The sequence below is a fragment of the Sorex araneus genome, chromosome 2, assembly GCF_027595985.1.
Source record: "Sorex araneus isolate mSorAra2 chromosome 2, mSorAra2.pri, whole genome shotgun sequence".
Classification (NCBI taxonomy): Eukaryota; Metazoa; Chordata; class Mammalia; order Eulipotyphla; family Soricidae; genus Sorex; species Sorex araneus.
In genome coordinates this window covers 34,387,505-34,407,138 of record NC_073303.1, presented here as the reverse complement: position 1 = coordinate 34,407,138, position 19,634 = coordinate 34,387,505, and the positions used below count along the sequence as shown (strand labels likewise).

The 19,634-nt window shown below is 45.3% G+C and overlaps 1 protein-coding gene across 4 annotated transcripts in view; it reads left to right on the top strand.

Moving 5' to 3' along the window:
- Positions 1-396: 396 nt before the first annotated feature.
- CSNK1G1 (casein kinase 1 gamma 1) overlaps positions 397-19,634 on the top strand; it is a 161,413-nt gene continuing 142,175 nt past the window's right edge. For all 4 annotated transcript variants that reach the window (XM_004619619.2, XM_004619620.2, XM_004619617.2 and 1 more), the window contains exon 1: positions 397-545. The gene's annotated coding sequence lies outside the window, so the exon portion shown is untranslated. The remainder of the gene's footprint in view (positions 546-19,634) is intronic.

Genomic DNA, 19,634 nt, shown 5'->3' with positions numbered 1-19,634 from the left:
AGCCGGTACACGGAAAGGCTGGAGGTTCCAGGGAGTGGCTCCGTTTAAGTGTAAAGCCGGACAGACTTCCGAGCCTCTGGCGGCGAAGCTTTTGTTCGGTCTCCAAGGAGCAGAAGGTGTGACTGTAGGACGGTGCCGAACACAAGTTAGCGGCTACCTATAGGAAGTCCCGGAAGGAACGGGGTGGGGGTTTGTCTTTGAAGGTACTTCCGCTTAGCAACTCCACGCGGTTGCCAAGGAGGGGGACAGCCGCCGCAATGACCCGGAAGTAGTGGTATCTCGTTCTCCAAGTCGGCTCAAAGTGTGTCCTATGGGGAGGGCCGGGCGTTCTGCAGCCGGGCCGGGGGCGGGGCCAGCACTAGTGGTTCCGGTTCGGCTCCTGCCGCCCATCGGCTCCCTGCATCCCCCTCCCCTCCCGCACCTCTCCTTCCTCCGGCTCCTGGGAAAGAGAGAAGCCACCGCTGCGGGTGGGTGGGGTAGCGCGGGGCGCCTTTGGCAGGGGATCGCATCCGTCGGCACCAAGTCCCGGAGCACGGCCAGACCAGGTACCGGCTCCGGTTTGGCGAGGCTGGGGAGTGTGTGTGTGTGTGTCTGTCTGTGTGTGTCTGTGTGTGTGTTTGTGTGTGTGTGTGTGTGTGTGTGTGTGTGTGTGTGTGCGCGCGCGTGTGTGTGTGTGCGCGTGCGTTTCTGCGCAGGGGGACCCCGCTCGCTCAGGAGTTTGGGGTGGCCAGCTTTGGCGAGTCTGGGGAGTGCGAGAGATGTATGTCTTGCTGAGAGTTTGGGGTGCCCGGTGGAGGCTGCGGGGGCGGCGCTCCCCGGAGACCAGACTCGGGCTGGGGTGGTATGGCCCGTCCGCACCCGGGGAGCGCAGGGGTCTCGGGGCAGCCCGGGCTCGCCGTCCCTGCCCGCCGCGCGGGGCCGGAGCCCGGGCTCGGGGCGTCGGCGGGGCCCCTCGGGGAGCCGCCCTTGGAGCCAGGGCTGCGGGAACTCGTTCCTCCCCGCCGCTTCCGCGCACTGCTCCCCCTCCCGTGAAGGAGGAACTTCACTGCTCTCCCCTTCCCCCTTTCATGTGGGCAGGTATCCCCTCGAAAAAGAAAAGGAGGTGGGCTGGATGTGTGCTGCCCCCTTACGCGATGCTTTCCAGTCCTCGCAGAGTGCCAGCTCTATATTAAATCTGATAGCAGTTATCAGAAAAGTGCATTTCTGTCTGTAAAGCGCCCGGCTCCAGGCTCATCTGGCATAGCCCCGTGTGGTCGATAAAAGGGTTTGTGAAATGCAGAGTGGGGGAGCAACCCAAGTTTAAGCGAGACATGTCGAGGCAAGCCCCTTTCTTAGCCTGCTCCCGCGTCTGCCCCAGTTTACGTGGAGCAGAAAGCTCTCTGGGTTTCTACCCGAGTTAGCGCCTCGGACAGGTTATCCCGGGATGGAGCCGTGCGCGTGCTGGGAGCAGGTCCCCGGGGTCACAGCCCGGGGCCCCATCTTTTAATAAAAGATGATCGGATCAGCTGTGCAAGTCTTAACTTTGAGGCCAGTAAGCCTGGAGCGTGAATCCAGGGTCGGCCACCTTGGGCGAGGCTTGCAATTGACAAGAGATTCCCTTTCTCCACTGGGAATGTTACAGGTTTATCAGTATTGTAGAGGTGACAAAGCATTTAAGCACAGTGTTCCTAAAGGAAGCACTTTTCTAATTAAAATAGGAGTTAGGGTCGTTCATCTTACCCCGTCAGAAGCAACCCGTTTTTGTGGAACTAGGTTGAAGTAGGACGGGAACTGGATATTTCAAAACATGTGCATGAAGGGACTTTCTAGTGGCTGCTAGACATTAACCATAAGTACTGTGAAACTCAGTTACTGGTTTCCGAAAACTCAAAAATAACAGAATGTGTGCGTTTATCAAAATGATCAAGATAGGTTTCAAAGAGCAGTCTCAGATTTGTGGTGGGTTTAGATGGATTGCTAAGAAAACGTTTAAAAGTAATGTATATAAAATTTTATTAACATCATGTGTCTTTGAAGAGAATTTAAATTGTGACATAAAATAGGAGTTAGTTGTAACTTTAAGAATAAAATCAACTACTGAGCACTGCTAGGTGTGACCCTCACAACATCACGCCATGACTCAACAGATTTAAAAACCCAAACCTAGATTTATGTAATGTTTTATAAAGTAAATGATTTTCCTTAGATTTATGATAATGTAATAACAAAAAAAGGAAGTCTATGTTTTGTTTTTAAAATGGTAGTTACATGCGATGTTGATGTCAGATTTTAGTTTTATTTTTATTTTTAATATTTGATTTGAATATGTGATTTATTTTGGTTTTTGGGCCACGCTGGCAATGCTCAGGGCTTACTCCTGGCTCTGCACTGAGGGATCACTTCTGATAGGATGATCTTATGTGGTGCTGGGGACCATGTGCAAGACAAATGCCCTGTTCACTGTACTATTGCCTCTGCTCCTTTAGACTTTTTTTTTGGGAGGGGGGAAGTAGTGGGGGGCTATACCCAGTGATGCTCAGAGATTACTCCTCGTTCTTCATTCAGGAATCTTTTCTGGCAGTGCTCAGGGGGACCATATGGGATGGGATGCTGATAATTGAACTTGAGTCTGCTGTGTGCCAGGCAAGTGCCCTCCCCACTGTGCTGTTGCACTGGCTCTACCCTTTAGTCTGTTTTTATATGCCACTTGTAGTGAGTAGTTCAAAAGTTTTAAATCTTTAGACCTAGAGAGAAAGTATAGTGGGTAGAGCATTTGCCTTACATAGGATGGACCCGGGTTTCTATCCTCGACATCCCACGCAGTGCCCCAAATACTGCCAGGAGTAATTTCTAAGTTCAGAGCCAGGAGTAACCCATTAGCACCTGGTGTGGTTCACCCCCCATTAAAGAAAAATTCTTATTTTCACCCCCCATTTAAAAAAAATTCTTATTTTTTTAAAAGTTATTTTGTGGGTGGGGTGGGTGGCTTGACCACAATCCTGGCTGTGCTGTGGTGAGGGCTTATTCTTGGCAATCCTGAGGGATTGTAGTGCCAGGAATTGAACCAGGGTAGACTCATGCCAGGAAGGCATCTCAACTCAGTGTAACCTCTCTAGCCCCAAATATACTTTTATAATGAGTTAAAAAATAATAATTTTTTGGGGGGAGGGGAAGCAAGACAAGCATAAAACCTTGAACACTGTCCAAGGTAGTCCCCAAACCAAACCAAAACAAAACAAAAACAGTTTACTATCTTAAAGAGCTTATTTTTTGTTTTTTTAAAAAATTTTTTGCTTTTTGGGTCACACCCGAGATGCTCAGGGGTTACTCCTGGCTCTGCACTCAGCAGTAACTCCTGGCAGTGCTCAGGGGACCATATGGGATGCTGGGAATGAACTGGGAATCTGGGAATCTGGGAATGCTGGGAATCTGCTGCGTGCCGTGCAAGGCAGGTGCCTGAGTGCTAAGTACTATCTGTTCAGCCCTCATACATGAGCAGATAATATTGTAAGTTTTTGTCTTTTTGTTGTTGGGGCAGGGAGGGGTGTGGGGGGAAAAGGGGGTCTTTACCCAGTGATGGTGCCTGGGGCTATTTTGGGGAACTTGCTGCTTGTGTGGGTTGCTCTCCCCATTGCTCTGGTATCATGCGGTGCCAGGGATTGAACCCAGGCTTCCTGCATGCAGAGCATTTGTTCCAACCCCAACCCATGAGTCATCTCACCAGCTACTTTAAATCATTAGTAAGGCATATAGTTTTGATTTTAATTTATCATTTCAAGACTTTCTTTGGCTTTTGGACCATACCAGGTGATGCTCAGAGTTGATGCTCAGAACTCCTAGCTCTGCACTCAGGAAATGCTCCTGGCAGCACTCCGGGAACCATCTAGGATGCTGGGGATCAAACTAGGCTTGGCTGTATACAAGGAAAGCACCTTACCTGTTGTACTATCTCCTTGGCCCTTTAATTTGAATTAAAATTTTTTCTTTTATTTTGTTTTTTGGGTCACACCCGGCGATATCGACACAGAGGTTACTCCTGGCTCTGCACTCAGAAATTACTCCTGGCGGTGCTCAAGGGACCGAACCCGGGTCAGACACGTGCAAGGCAAATGCCCTACCTGCTGTGCTATCACTCCAGCCCCAGTGCGCTGAGAATTTTTTCATGTGCCTTTTGGCCATTTGTGTTTCTTCTCGGAGGAACTCTGGTTCTGGGAGACCAGGCAGTTTCTGGGACGTTACCCCATACCTGCCTAAGCAATGCACTCACTCATTGAGCAGTATCTCTGGCCTCTATTTTTTTTTTTTGCTTTTTGGGTCACACTTGGCTTTGCACTCAGGAATTACTCCTGGCAGTGCTTGGGGGATCATATGAGATGCTGGGAATCAAACCTGGGTCGGCCGATGCAAGGCAAATGCCCTACCCGCTGTACTATTGTTCCAGCCCCTGACCCCTAATATTTTGTTTATTTGTTTGTTTTAAAGATCCGAAGTTGTTAACCTTTTCTACAGGTATAGACCTGTTTCAAGGTTATTAAAATAGATTCTAAATGGCTTTTCTGGCAGTAATTTTTTGGACTACTCTCATTTTCTTTCAAATCTTAAAGCTTTGGCTCTGTCAGTTTGGTTAGGTAGAACCATCAGAAGTTCCCGTTACCCCCCCTTCAATCATCTCTTGAAATAATATATCATTTATTTCAGTATTATATAGGATGCTAGCATTTAGAATAAAAGTTTTGCTTAAATGAAAACTACAATAAACAGTTTAGAGATAATCCTTTTCCTCAGTGCCCTTTTCACTCAAAATATGTAACAATACCAAAGATCTTGCAGTTGTTACATATGAAATTTGCTTGTCAGGAATCCCAAAATAACTAAATCTTACTTTAGTCAGAACTATGTTTTGGATGATTTCAGAAAATTTTAGGAAAGATTGGAAAGACTAGAGCAATTTACAGTTAATTTTATTGGTGCTGCTAAAGGGTTAGAGGAGTTATTGTGGAAATGTTTTTAAAATGCCAGGATTTTCTCTCTACTCAGTCAAATGATTATTCTTGACCTGGTTTCTGTTTTAAAGCACATTTCTCTTATGGAAATATAATTTATTCTGTAATAAGGATAAAAAATAATTTTATCCAGAAAATTTTGATATCATAGACATGTTCTAATATTAACAGTATTGTTAGAAATCCCTTCAGTAACTTCAGATTAATGAGATTTTCAAGAAAATACACTAGAATATGTAGGATGGTAGTTTTTCTCTCTTACTACACACACACACACACACACACACACATAACTTGTTCTACTCATTTTTGCCAAAGTTTAAGAAGCTTGAAGAAGAAAATAGAGTAAAGAATTACCATTTTAGGTTTTAGGTTGTTATTTGGAGAACCAAATTGAATTTGACATTACTGAGATGGCATTCATGATGGACTCAGGAGAAAAAAATAGAGACGCCATCTGTTTCAAATTCCTTCCTTTACCTGCCCAACTTCATGTTTTGTGGCTTTTAATTCATCACGTTATTTAAAAAATTTAAATCCTCAATAGATTTAAGTTAATAATTTTGGCTATATCATTAAAGATGTAAGTAATTAAAAGTAACTAAAAGAACATGTATTTATATTGGATATCGCAATGATTATGGACATTGTCAAAAGAAATTAAGTTAGTTCAAATAATTTGAACCTTAGGTAACTTTCTGCTTCTTTTTCATGAATCTCTTAAAAATAATTTTTGTGGGGCTAGAGGTATGACACAGGTATGACCCAAAAAGAAAAAATTAATTTTTTTTTTTTTTTGCTTTTTGGGTCACACCCAATGATGCACAGGACTTACTCCTGGCTCTACACTCAGGAATTACTCCTGGCCATGCTGGGGGACCATATGGGATGCTGGGAATCGAACCCGGGTCCGCTGCGTGCAAGGCAAACGCCCTACCCACTGTGCTATCACTCTAACCCCCCCGAATATTTTTTTTTTTTTGGGTCACACCCAGCGATGCTCAGGGGTTACTCCTGGCTTTGCACTCAGGAATTACTCCTGGCGGTGCTTGGGGGACCATATGGGATGCCGGGGATCAAACCCGGGTCGGCCACATGCAAGGCAAATGCCCTACCCGCTGTGCTATCTCTCCGGCCCCCCGAATATATATATATTTTTAATAGTACCGATTTCACCTGTTGGTTGAAGCAGCTATAATTTTTTTTCTTTTTGCTTTTTGGGTCACACCCAGCAATGCACAGGGGTCACTCCTGTTTCTGCACTCAGGAATTACCCCTGGCGGCGCTCAGGGGACCATATGAGATGCTGGGAATCGAACCTGGGTCAGCCGAGTGCAAGGCAAACACCCTACCCGCTGTGCTATCACACCAGCTCTGAAGCAGCTGTAATTTTTATCATGGATAAAAAGAGTATGTCTTGGGCTGGAGTGATAGTACAAAGGGCACTTGCCTCACAGCCAACCCAATTTCGAACCCTGGCACCCCATACTCCTTGAGCCCGCCACGAGTGATCCCTGAGTGCAGAGGCAGGAATAAGCCCTGAGCACTGCCAGACCGTGGTCCCCACAAAAAGTCATTTTTTCTTCCTTTGATAGTTGAAGACACTTCCAGGAGAGCACTTAAGGATCGAGGTCAGTGTGGAGCTAATGTGTAATATGTGTGGGGTGCTCTGGGTTCAATCACCGCATGACACACAGATCACACAGACTCCCAAAGCAAAATAACCCCATATAACCTGAGAAGAATCTGCTGTTTAGACATCTTCTTAAGTTTAATTTAATTTTTATAAAGTTCACAATAATTGATTACATTCAATATTCTAGCACCAATCCCACCACCATTACCCCTTCCCTTCTCCATTTTGCAAATTATTCCACTCCAGTCCCCAAAGCCTGCCCCCAAAGCAGGACCTAAATAATTTTGTTTGTATTGCTTGTTATGAATAATCCGCTAAAGATGATCAAAAAAAGTTTTCTTAGAAGAAAGTGTGTGAAGATTGTTGTATCACCCTGGAGCAAATGCGGTCATCTGCTACAGAAATTCTAAGATTTTAAATAGGGTGATACAGCTAGAATTAAATTTTTAACTGTATGGTGATTTTGGGGTTGGAGGTATCTCTGTGGCATGTTGCCGTTTTCCTCTTCCAAGGTTTATTTGTGAGTCTCTGGATCATGGACATTAATTAGCTTATATGTTGCCAGAGTTAGTTTGTTGGTGTGATTGCTAGGCTACCTGAAGCACAGGGAGATGGGGGAGGTCACCCATTCCTGACTTGTGCGAGCCTTGTGTCCAGCATTCCTGGGGTGTTTAGACATTTTTTCTTTCTTTTGCTTTTTGGGTCACACCTGGCGATGCACAGGAGTTACTCCTGGCTCATGCATTCAGGAATTACTCCTGGCAGTGCTCAGAGGACCTTAGGGGATGCTGGCATTCGAACCCGGGTTGGCCGTGTGCAAGGCAAATACCCTACCCGCTGTGCTATTGCTCCAGCTCTGTGTTTACACATTCTTTTTTTTTTTTTTTTGCTTTTGGGTCACACCTGGTGATGCACAGGGGTCACTCCTGGCTCTCTACTCAGAAATTACCCCTGGTGGTGCTCAGGGGACCATATGGAATGCTGGGAATCGAACCCGGGTCGGCTGCATGCAAGGCAAACGCCCTACCCGCTGTGTTATCGCTCCAGCCCCGTGTTTGGACATTCTTAAACTTTTTGTTTGTTTTTTGAGCCACACCTGCCTGTGCTCAGGCCTTATTCCTTGCTCTGTGCTCAGAGGTCACTTCTGACATTGCTGGGGGACCACATATATGCCAGCAATCAAGCCCAGGTTGGCTGGGTACAAGGCAAGTATCTTATCTGCTGTACTGTTGATCCAGTCTCTCAAACTTACTCTTTCAGTAGTGATACAACAATCCTCACAACCTTCCTCTAAGAAAAAACATTTTTGTTCCAGTTTTCTCTTTTCTTTTTTCTTTTTTTGTCATTCTCAGCAATGCTCAGGTGATGAGCCCAACAAAACACGTGTTCTAGCCCTTTGAACCCTTTCCCTGACTCCATACCGTAGTTTGTATCTAAGTGATACCAGTTTATAGGGCCCTTGTCACTTAGGCAGTTTGATCAGTTCTTCTGTGGAGGTGGGGCAGTGCTGTGTTTGAACCCCTTGAAATTGCTTCATATATATGAAACATGTACTCTACCCCCAGGCTACATACATCTGTTGCCCCATCACTTAGGATCTTTTGGGCAGGGGGGCACAGCCTGTGGTGCTCAGGAGCTGGGCTTGGTTTTGTGTTCAGGAATGACTGGCATGGTTCGGAAACTGTCAGTGGTGCTGGGGATTCGAACTGCCGTTGTAGCCACCCCCCAACCCCTCCCCTTACCTTCCTCCTTGTCTCTCTGGCCCCGCGCTTTGGATCTTAATAAATCTGAGGACAGAAATCTGTGTTTACTGAGCTGGGAAAGGCCACAATTTGTTTGAGTTGCTGTAATTGGCAGTTAGCCTGGTCTGAAGGACCCGGGGACCTTTGAAAACTGTGCTGCCGCAGGAGAGGCCTGGAGAGCGCCTTCCAGGTAGAGGCCCGCCGTCGCGGTCTGCAGCAGGAGTGTTCCTCTGGTGGGGGAGACGGGTGGACTCTTACACCACTCTACTCTGTTTCTCGCCCAGGGGTTCCAGGTGGGCGGTGTAGTTATGGGAGGGCCGGGGATGTCAGTGATGGGAATTGTTCTTCAATAATTGCTGATCCATCACAATGGAGGCGCAGATGTACTGAGGAAAGGAATATTCTCCTAGATTTTGCTTTGGCCAGAGAAACTGAGTGAACAGGTGGCCATTGCCTTTGCCATCAGAGACACCTTGGTGCAGCACTGCTCGATGCTGGGTAAGCCTTTTAAAATACCGCATCCAATTTTCTGTTAGAATGCCACAACATTTTCAATGGAGCCACATTGTTTCTGTAGTTATACATGTGTTGGATGTATGCCAGGGAATCACTTCCATAGGTTCATACTTGGGCAGCACGCCCTCTTCCACATCATCCCAGGTGTTCACACTCTTTTTTTTTTTTCTTTTTGGGTCACACCAGGCTTTGCACAGGGGTTACTCCTGGCTCTGCACTCAGGAATCACCCCTGGCGGTGCCCAGGGGATCATATGGGATGCTGGGAATCGAATCTGGGTCGGCTGCGTGCAAGGCAAACACCCTACCTGCTGTGCTATTGCTCCAACCCCTCACACTAACTTTTTTTTTCTTTTTGGGTCACACCCAGCGATGCTCAGGGGTTACTCCTGTGCTCTGGGGGCCATATGAGATGCTGGGAATCAAATCCGGGTCGGCCACGTGCAAGGCAAATGCCCCCCTACCTGCTGTGCTATCGATCCAGCCCCCCCTCACACTAACTCTTTAACCTAGAAAATGGGACACTTTGGGGCTACTGAATAAAAGTGCCATTCTTTTACATCCCTCTTGATAGATTAATAATTACACTTGTCCAGGGGACCGTGCAGTGCCGGGGATCAAACCCAGGCCTCCTGCACGCAAGGGATGTGCTCCAACGGGTTGAGCGCTCTCCCTGGCCCTAGATCATATTTTTGGGTTTGTTTTTGGGGCACACTGACTGTGCTCAGGGCTTACTCCTGACTTGCGGTGGTCCTCAAGGCACCATGTGGGATGCTGAGGATTGAACCAGGTTGGCCGTGTGTAAGGCAAGCATCTTACCTGAAGTGCTATTTCTCTTGCCCCCCCTAGATTATGTTTTTAATCTTATGAGGCATTACTGCACTATTTGCTATAGGCGCTGGGCCAATTTTCATTTTCTACTTATAGAAGGATTTTTTTTTTTTTCTGATGGTACTCACAGATCTCTCCTCGTAGTGTCTGGGGCTGTGTGGTGCTAGGGTTAGAGCTCAGGCTTCTGCAGCATTCCAGCCCTATGGGGTATCTCACTGCTATTCTTCCACCACCATTTCTATTAATTTGCATGTGGCTCTCCAGTGCCCTTTATTTATTTTTGGTTTTGGACCACACCTGGTGGTGCTCAGGGCTTTTTTCTGGCTCTGTGTTCAAGAATCACTCCTGACAGAGCTTGGGGGAACCTATGGGGTGCTGGGGATCAAACACAGTCAGCCATGTACAAGGCAGGCCCCCTGCCCACTGTACTCTCTGTCCCATCCAGTGTCACTTATTAAAGAGACTTTTCTCCATTAATGTTTTTGGCCTCTTGTTTTAAGTTAGCAACCATAAATGTTTCCTCCGCCCCTTTCGGAGAGCCCAGCAAGCTACCGAACGTATCCCGCCCGCACGGCAGGATACCCGTGGTGTATTCAGTATGCCAAAAACAGTAACAGCCCGTCTCAGAATGGAGATGTTACTGGTGCCTGCTCGAGCAAATCGATGAACAATGGGACGACAGTGCTACCAATTTGTAAAATGGTTTGAGTTTGGGGCCACACCAGCAATGCTCAGGAGTCACTTTTTGCTCTGAGCTCAGGTATTACTTCCTGCGGTGCTCGGGGGACCTTATGGGCTTCCAAGGATCGAGCCTAGGTTGGCTGCATGCAAAGCAAATGCTGTGCCTTCTGTACAATTGCTGGCCCTACAATATACACTTTTGTCTGTTTGCCTTGATAGATAATGTGAAAACATTTTTGTTTGTTTTGTGGTTGAGTGTCTTGATAACCACCAGGTGCCTTGGGTAAATTGTTTTTGCTTTGGGGGTTACACATGACTGTGCTTAGGGCTTATTTCTGGCATTGCTGGGGGTCCATATGTGGTCCCGGGGATTGAACCTGTGTAAGCTATGTGCAAGGCAAATACCTGTACCCACTATTAGGGCCCATCAGGCTAAATTGTTAGCCAAAGCTAGTTGGGGTTTTCTATATTCTAGATGTTACTGTCTAATGTAACTAATAGTGAACTGAGATAGGACTGATGCCAGGAAAAAGCAAGAGGATTAAAGTTTGTTTCTTGATTTAAGTTTTTTCTTTGTTTTGGGGTCAGACCTGGCAGCACTCCTGACTTCTTGGTGTGTGCTATTCAGGTTTCACTCATGGAGGGGCTCTGTGGCGTGATGCTGGGGATTGAACTTTGGCTGATTGCATGCAAGGCAAGCATCCTCCCTACTGTACTTGCTCTCTGGTCACTTTAATTTTGAACAGTTTTGAATTTACACAACAATTGAGCTGAGAGTTCTATTTTTAATATATATATATCTCAATTGAATCACAGTAAGATACAGTTACAAAGTTGTTCATGATTGGGTTTCAGTCATATAATTTTCTCACATCCATCCCTTTACCAGTGTACATTTTCTACCACCCGTGTCCCCAGTTTCCCTCCCCGCCTATTGCCTGCCTCTATGGCAAGCACTTTCTCTCTCTCTCTCTCTCTCTCTCTCTCTCTCTCTCTCTCCCCTTTTGGGTCTTATGGTTTGCAATACAGTTACTGAAAGGTTATCAGGTATATCCCTTTTTCTAGAACTGAGAGTTTTATATCTTGATATCTTCATATTCACATAACCCCTCCACCTATTTGCTTGGTGGGGTGAGACTACTACCAGCTTAGTATTCATTGGGTCACCCCAGTGGGAATCAAGTCGTTCTTGCTTTTTGGATCACCCCTGGCAGTGCTCAGAGGACCATATGGGATGCTGGGAATCAAACCCGGGTCGGCCGCGTGCAAGGCAAATGCCCTGCCCGTTGTACTATTGCTTCAGCCCCTACAAAGTTGTTCTAAATACAGTTGTTTCAGACTTTCAGTGGTCCAGCACCAATCCCACTGCCACTGTGACTTTCCCTTTACCAGTGTCCCCAGTTTCCCACCACCTCTCCCAAGTCTACCCCCTTAGCAGGCACAAAGTAATTTACTTCATATTGCTTGCTACAAAAAATGGCAAATGGAAATAAAAAAAAATACTTCCGTAAAAGAAACTATGTAAAAATTGTTATATCAGTGGTGTTAAGGAAGTCATTGTCTGAAGATTTACTGGGCTGTTTGGTGCTAGCTGATTCTTCCTGTTTCTGTTCTCACCTGTTGAGCTTAGTGCTCTTCTATGCAACTTTCCCATCTAACTTTCTGTGCTTTTGTTTCTTTTTTCTTTTTGAAATTACAGTTTTTATTTGGAGGTTGTTGTTGCTGTTGTTGTTGTTGTTATTTTTGCTTTTCGGGTCACCCGGCAATACACAGGGGTTACTCCTGGCTCTGATCTCAGGAATTACTCCTGGCGGTGTTCAGGGAACCATATGGGATGCTGGGAATCAAACCGGGTTCAGCCGTGTGCAAGACAACTACCCTACCCGCTGTGCTATAACTCCAGTCCCTGTTGTTGAAGTTTTTTTTTTTTTAATTTTTTTTTTTGCTTTTTGGGTCACACCCAGCGATGCTCAGGGTTACTCCTGGCTTTGCACTCAGGAATTACTCCTGGCGGTGCTTGGGGGACCATATGGGATGCCGGGGATCGAACCCGGGTCGGCCGAGTGCAAGGCAAACGCCTTACCCGCAGTGCTATTGCTCCGGCTCCTGTTGTTGAAGTTTTGAACTACCTGTAAAGTTAGGGTCTTGGGGCTGGAGCAACAGCACAGCAGGTAGGGCATTTGCCATGTACGTGGCTGACCTGAGTTCAATTCCCAGCATCCTATAGGGTCCACTGAGCACTGCCAGGTGTAATTCCTGAATGCAGACCCAGGAGTCACCCCTGTGTATTGCTGGGTGTGACTCAAAAATTTAAAAATAAATGAAGTTAAGGCCTTTTCACAACTGCATTATTTATTATTATTATTATTATTATTATTATTATTATCATTATTATTTTGTCTTTTTGGGTCACACCCAGCAATGCTTAGTGGTGACTCCTGGCTCACTCTGGAATTACTTCTGGTAGTGCTCGGGGGATCATATAGGATGTCGGAGGTTGGCCACATGCAAGGAAAACACTCTCCCCACTGTAGTATTGTTGTGACCTCGCACCTGCACTTGAATGTGTGTTATTTTAGTTGGTTCATTTGTTTTGGGGCTATGTCTGGTGGTACTTAGGGCTCACTTCTGGCAGGCTTGGGGGACTCTATGCAGTGTTGGGGTCTAACCTGGATTGCCTGCAAACAAGGGAAGAACCCTACCTGCTCTATCTCTCTGGCCCCTACCCTTAGATCTTCAGGAAAAATAAACTCTTTTTCCATATTCTAGATAAAAATTTGCTTTTTTCTTTGATTTTACTGCTTGAAGACTACTCCTTTGACTGTACTTGGGGGCCTCTGCGCCAGGAAGTGCTTATATGACACTGTCAGGAAATGAACCAGGGTTAGCTGTATGCAAGGCAAGCACTTGAACCTCTGTTCTATCTCTCTGGCACCGAGATTGGCAAAAGTAATGAAGATACCTTATATTTAAGTGAGCATACGGTTGATTGCATTAACATCTTTCCCCCTCTGCACAGTGGTGATCATCTTAATAGTTAATAACAGAACATCAATGGATTTGCTTAATGTAGTCGTGTATATATAAAACCACAGGGTTTTATAAAAGCCAAAAATGTGGATTAGTTTAGTATGCATCTGGTGAATTCAGGCTTTGAAGGATGATTTGTTGAGAAAACAAATCATACAACTATTCAGAACCTCCTCATTTTAAAATATGTGTGCTTTGATTCTATTTAAATGTTTTGAAACAGTCTATAATGGATTTACAAAAACGCTGCTGAAAGGAAGCAACTATGAAGCCCTTATAATCATTTATTATTCCTCACAGTATTTTTATACGTTAGTATTTTTCTTTCCAATATATTAATCTCCAATGTAATAACTTTAAATTAACTTAAAATGAAGTTAAATCACTCACTATAACAAAATGAGTTTGTTGCAAACTGTTTTTCTTTTGCTGTGCCAATGAACCTCTGTGTAGGACAAGTGCTGTTGCTGAGGTATATCCGTGGTCTTTTTTTGTTTTGGGACCATTCCCGGTGATGCTCAGAACTTACTTCTTTTTTTTTTTTTTTTGATTTTTTAAAAATTTATTTATTTTTTAATTAGTGAATCACCGTGTGGGTACAGTTACAGATTTATACATTTTTGTACTCATGTTTCCCTCATACAAACTTCAAGAACCCACCCCTTCACCAGTGCTTATTCTTCACCACAAATAAACCCAGCATCCCTCCCACCCCCCAATCCCATCTCCCCCCACCCCACCCTGCCACTGTGGCAGGGTATTCGCTTTTTTTTTTTTTTTTTTTTTTTTTTGCTTTTTGGGTCACACCCGGCATTGCACAGGAGTTACTCCTGGATCTGCACTCACGAATTACTCCTGTTGGGACCATATGGGATGCTGGGAATCAAACCCAGGTCTGCTGCCTGCAAGGCAAATGCCCTGCCCACTGTGCTGTCACTCCAGCCCCCATATTCGCTTTTGTTCTCTCTCTAATTAGGTGCTGTGGTTTGCAATAAAGGTGTTGAGTGGCCATTGTGTTCAGTCTCTAGTCTTCATTCAGCATGCATCACCCTTCCCCCATGTGGCCTCCAACCACATTTTACTTGGTGTTCCCTTCTCTATATGAGTTGCCCTCTCCCCAGAATGTGAGGCCAGCTTCCAAGCCGTGGAGTCAACCTCCTGGTACTTATTTCTACTATTCTTGAGTGTTATCAGAATTTACTTCTTACTCTTTGTTCAGGGATTATTCCTGGTTGGACCCAGGGAATCATATGTGGTGCTGGGGATCAAACCCAGGTCAACTGCATGCAAGGCAAGCTCCCTACACTCTGTACTGTCTCACCAGGCCCTACTTAATTAATTTATTTATTATAAAATTATTATTATTATTATTATTATTTGCCTTTTGGGTCACACCCGGCAATGCACACCTGGCTCTGCACTCAGGAATTACTCCTGACGGTGCTCAGGAGGCCATATGGGATGCTGAAAATTGAACCCAGGTCGGCGCGTGTAAGGCAAACGCCTTACCTGCTGTGCCATCATTCCAGCCCTTAAATTTTTTATTTTACTTTTTTTTTTTTTTTTGCTTTTGGGGTCACACCCGGCGATGCACAGGGGTTACTCCTGGCTTTGCACTCAGGTGTTACTCCTGGCGGTGCTCAGGGGACCATATGGGATGCTGGGGATCGAACCCGGGTTGGCTGCATGCAAGGCAAACGCCCTACCCGCTGTGCTATCGCTCCAGCCCTATTTTACATTTTATTTTTATAAAGTTGTTCACAGTAATTTATTACATTCAATATTCCACACCAATCCCACCACCATTATTTAGAATTTTCCCATTGTTACCCATGCTGCCCCCAAAGTGGGTCCTAAATAATTTATTTTGTATTGCTTGTTATGAATAGTCCTCTAAAAATGATCCAAAAAAAGTTTCCATAGAGAGGGGCCGGAGAGATAGCACAGCGGGTAGGGCGTTCGCCTTGCACGCGGCCGACCCGGGTTCGATCCCCGCCATCCCATATGGTCCCCCAAGCACTGCCAGGAGTAATTCCTGAGTGCAAAGCCAGGAGTAACCCCTGAGCATCGCTGGGTGTGACCCAAAAAGCAAAAAAAAAAAAAAAAAAAAAAGTTTCCATAGAGAAAAGTGTGTGAAAATAGTTGTATCTCACTCTGGAGCCATTAAGCCCTTGAATAATAGATTACAAACATGGTGCTTTAGGTTGAGCCTTGTGTGTTTATATATATATAAACACTATATATTGGCTTTTTGGGTCACACCCCACTGATGATGCTCAGGGGTTACTCCTGGCTCTGCACTCAGGAGTCACTTTGGTGATGCTCGGGGGACCATATGGAAGCAAGGGATTGAACACCCTACCCACTGTCCTGTCACTCTGGCCCCCTATTTTTTTTTTTTTTTTTGCTTTTTGGGGTCATACCCAGTGATGCACAGGGGTTACTCCTGGCTTTGTATTTAGGATTTACTCCTGGAAGTGCTCGGGGGAATGCTGGGAATCGAACCTGGGTCAGCCGTTTGCAAGGTAAATGCCTTACCTGCTGTGCTATCTCTCCAGCCCCTCCAGCCCACTAGTTTTCACATTTTTTTTTTCTTTTTTGGGTCACACCCGGCAATGCACAGGGGTCATTCCTGGCTCATGCACTCAGGAATTACCCCTGGCGGTGCTCAGGGGACCATATGGGATGCTGGGATTCGAACCCGGGTCGGCCGCGTGCAAGGCAAACGCCCTACCAGCTGTGCTATCACTCCAACCCCCTAGTTTTCACATTTTAAAATTAAATTAGCACTGTTAGCACTATAGTCCCGCTGTTCATCGATTTGCTCAGGCGGGCACCAGTAATGTCTCCATTGTGAGACTTGTTACTTTTTTTGCATATCGAATACGCCACGGGTAGCTTGCCAGGCTCTGCCATGTGGGTGGGATACTCTCGGTAGCTTGCTAGGCTCTCTGAGAGGGACGGAGGAAACCCGGGTCTACCACATGCAAGGGAAATGTCCTATCCGCTGTGTTATTGCTCCAGTCCTTTAAATTGAATAAAAAAAATATTTTTTGGATGCTGGTGATTGAATACATGGCCTCATACATGTGAAGCATGGCACTGCCACTGAGTTACATCCCTGGCCCATTCTGTGCTATTCTTCAGCTATTCCGCATATAGAGATATACCGCTGATGAGTAGAGATGAGTTTACTCTTTCATTTCCAATTTGGTTGCCTTTAAAGCTCTTCCTCTATTCTTTCCTTCCCTGTCATCTTTTCTCCTTTCCTTCCTTCTTTCCCCTCTCCTTTCCTAATTGCTATGGCTAGAATTTCAGTTGGGTAGTAAATAAAAATGCCAATTACAAAGATCCTTACTTTATCCCTACTCTCAAGAGGAAAGCTTTCAGGTTTTTTCCATTGAAGTATAATGCAGTTCTTGTTTGTGGTCCCACAGATTGAACCTGCATTCTGAGATGTTCTATCACTGTTTTACAAAACCTCTGGAGCCTTGAGTATGTCAGTGGCAGGATTTCTGTAAGGTTCTTTATACTGTTGAAGTTTCTGTCTAGTGTTCTTTCATTTTAGCCTACAGAGCTTTTGCAATTTTCTTGGAGAGCACACTTATTAGTGATGAATAGTATCAGTTTTTATTTAGTAATAATAAAAAATTTTCATTTATTTTTGTATTGGTTTTTGGGTCACACCAGTGGTACTCAGGGACTATTCCTAACTTGGTGCTCAGGGGACTGGACATGGTGCCAGGGATTGAATCAGGAGCAGTTGGTCCTGTGCAGGGCAAGTGCTCCAAGTCCTTGTTCTATATTTCAGGCTCCTGAGATACGAAAAATGTTTTACTGCATTTAGCTAATGTTCTGTATTAGGTTTTTCAAAATCTCTAATCATAAATTAAAAGTTTGCTTTTGAATAACATCTTTTTCTGGGCAGGGGTGGGGGATATACACTCAGCAGTGTTCAGGGCTTACCCTGGCTCTGTATTCAGAAGTCACTTCCCGGCAGGTCTTTTGGGGGGTCTAGATGGGCTCAAACCCTGTTCCACCATGGAAAGCAAGCGCCTACCTGCTCTCCTATATCTCCAACCCCTTATTTCATATTTAGTTAATTAATTTATTTTTGCTTTTTTTGCTCCACACCCAGCTGTGCTTGGCTTACTCCTAATTCTGTGCTCAGGGATCACTCCTAGCAAGTCTTGGGGGACCAGAGGATGCCAGGGATCAAACCTGGGTCAGCTGTATGCAAGGCAAAAGCCCTACCTGCTATACTATAACTCTGCCCCTATTTCATAATTTTTTTTCCAGCCTTCATTATTTTACTAAGCACACATGGTGAGATTACCAATTTGAAATGTGTAGTTCAGTTCCACTGCCCCCCCCCCCCCTTTTTTCCTTGAATCACCATGAGATACAAGACTTTCATGATTGAGTTTCAGTCATAAAATGATCAAACACCCGTCCTTCCACCAGTGTACATTTTCTACCACCGGTGTCCCCAGTATCCCTCCCACCCAACCCCACCCTTATTTCATTTTTTTTGTTTGTTTGTTTCGTATTTTAATGTCACATTTTCCTGATGCATTTTTTCAGTATCAGATACTGTCCTTTTTCTTTTTTGCTTTTTGGGTCGCACCCCTCAATGCTCAGGGGTTACTCCTGGCTCTGCACTCAGGAATTACCCCTGGTGGTGCTCAGGGGACCCTATGGGGTGCTGGGAATAGAATGCAGGTTGGCCGTGTGCAAGGCAAACGCTCTACCTGCTGTGCTCTTGCTCCAGCCCTCAGGTACTGTACTTTAGTCTTTTTTTTCTATTTTCTTTATTTTTGCCGGGGGTGGGGGTAAACCTGGCAGCGCTCAGGGTTGCTCCTGGCTCTGTACTCAGGGATAACTCCTGGCTGACTTGGGATACCAGAGATTGAAACCAGGCTGGCTTCATGCATGGCAAACACCCTGCCCACTGTATTACTGTTCTGGTCCCTCCTCTTTAATCTTGAAAAATAAAATTTAAATGATTTGTGATTGTTACCAAATGGCATAAAGGCAAACATGGCAAGGGAAACCCAAGCATTTTCTTGTTCTGTAAAGCATTGTTTTAAACATGGATCCTTATGCAGCCAAATGCACAAAATTTTGTGTTTTCCTACACTCTCTTGCTAATTGAATTTGGCCCAGGCTCATGGGAATCCTGTGGGCGTGTGTATGTTTGACTTCTGAGCAAGCTACTACAGGAGGATTGGTTTTAATTAATACTTCACAAAACCATGGTAATGTACAAATTTTGGGTTATTTTTATTTTTTTCTTTGTGGTACCAGGAATATTAATAAGGGCCACACACATTAGCAAGTGGTCTATCACTGAGCTACATGCCTGGCCCTTGGGTGATTTTTGTTTGCTTCTTTTTTTTTCTTTTTCTTTTTTGGCTTACCCAGCAACGCACAGAAGTTACTCCTGGCTCATGCACTCAGGAATTACTCCTGGCGGTGCTCGGGGGTCCATATGGGATGCTGGGAATCGAACCCAGGTCGACTGCATGCAAGGCAAACGCCTTACCCGCTGTGCTATCACTCCAGCCTCCTTGTTTGCTTCTTTATTGTGGGCTTATTAATGGTTCTTTTCCTCACTGGGCCTTTCCTGACATTAAAGAAACACTTGAAGAAACACCTGTCCTTCTTAATACTGTTTGTTTTCTTTTGTTTCAGAGCCACACCTGGAGGTATTCTGGGGATGGAATGTAGTGCTAGAGGTTGAACCCGATTTGGCATACTCAGGGCAAGCACTTTACCCACTGAACTATCTCTTGGCCGGAGAACTTACTCTTTTTTTGGGGGGGTTGGAGGGCTGGTTGAATCAACCCTGGTAGTGCTCAGGGCTTACTGCTGACTCTGCACTGAAGTTATCACTCCTGGTGGGGCTAAGGGGCCCACACATGTGGTGCCAGGGATTGAACCTGGGTCATCTGTATAAGGCTAGCGCCCTACCTGTTATACTATCACACTAGCCTCCCATATTTCAACATGTTTTGATTGCTTTTCTTGGTTATTTTTAGTTAAGGGCATATTTCTCTGCTTATTGACCTGGAAGAATGAGTAGATTCTCATGAATTCAATGCAGAGTCTCAGCTGGAGAAGTGTCTCAACAGACTGAATGTGTGTTTTGCAAGAAGGAGTTTCCGGCTTGATCCCCACCATTGCATTACTCTTGACTGTGCGTATGAATCACTTC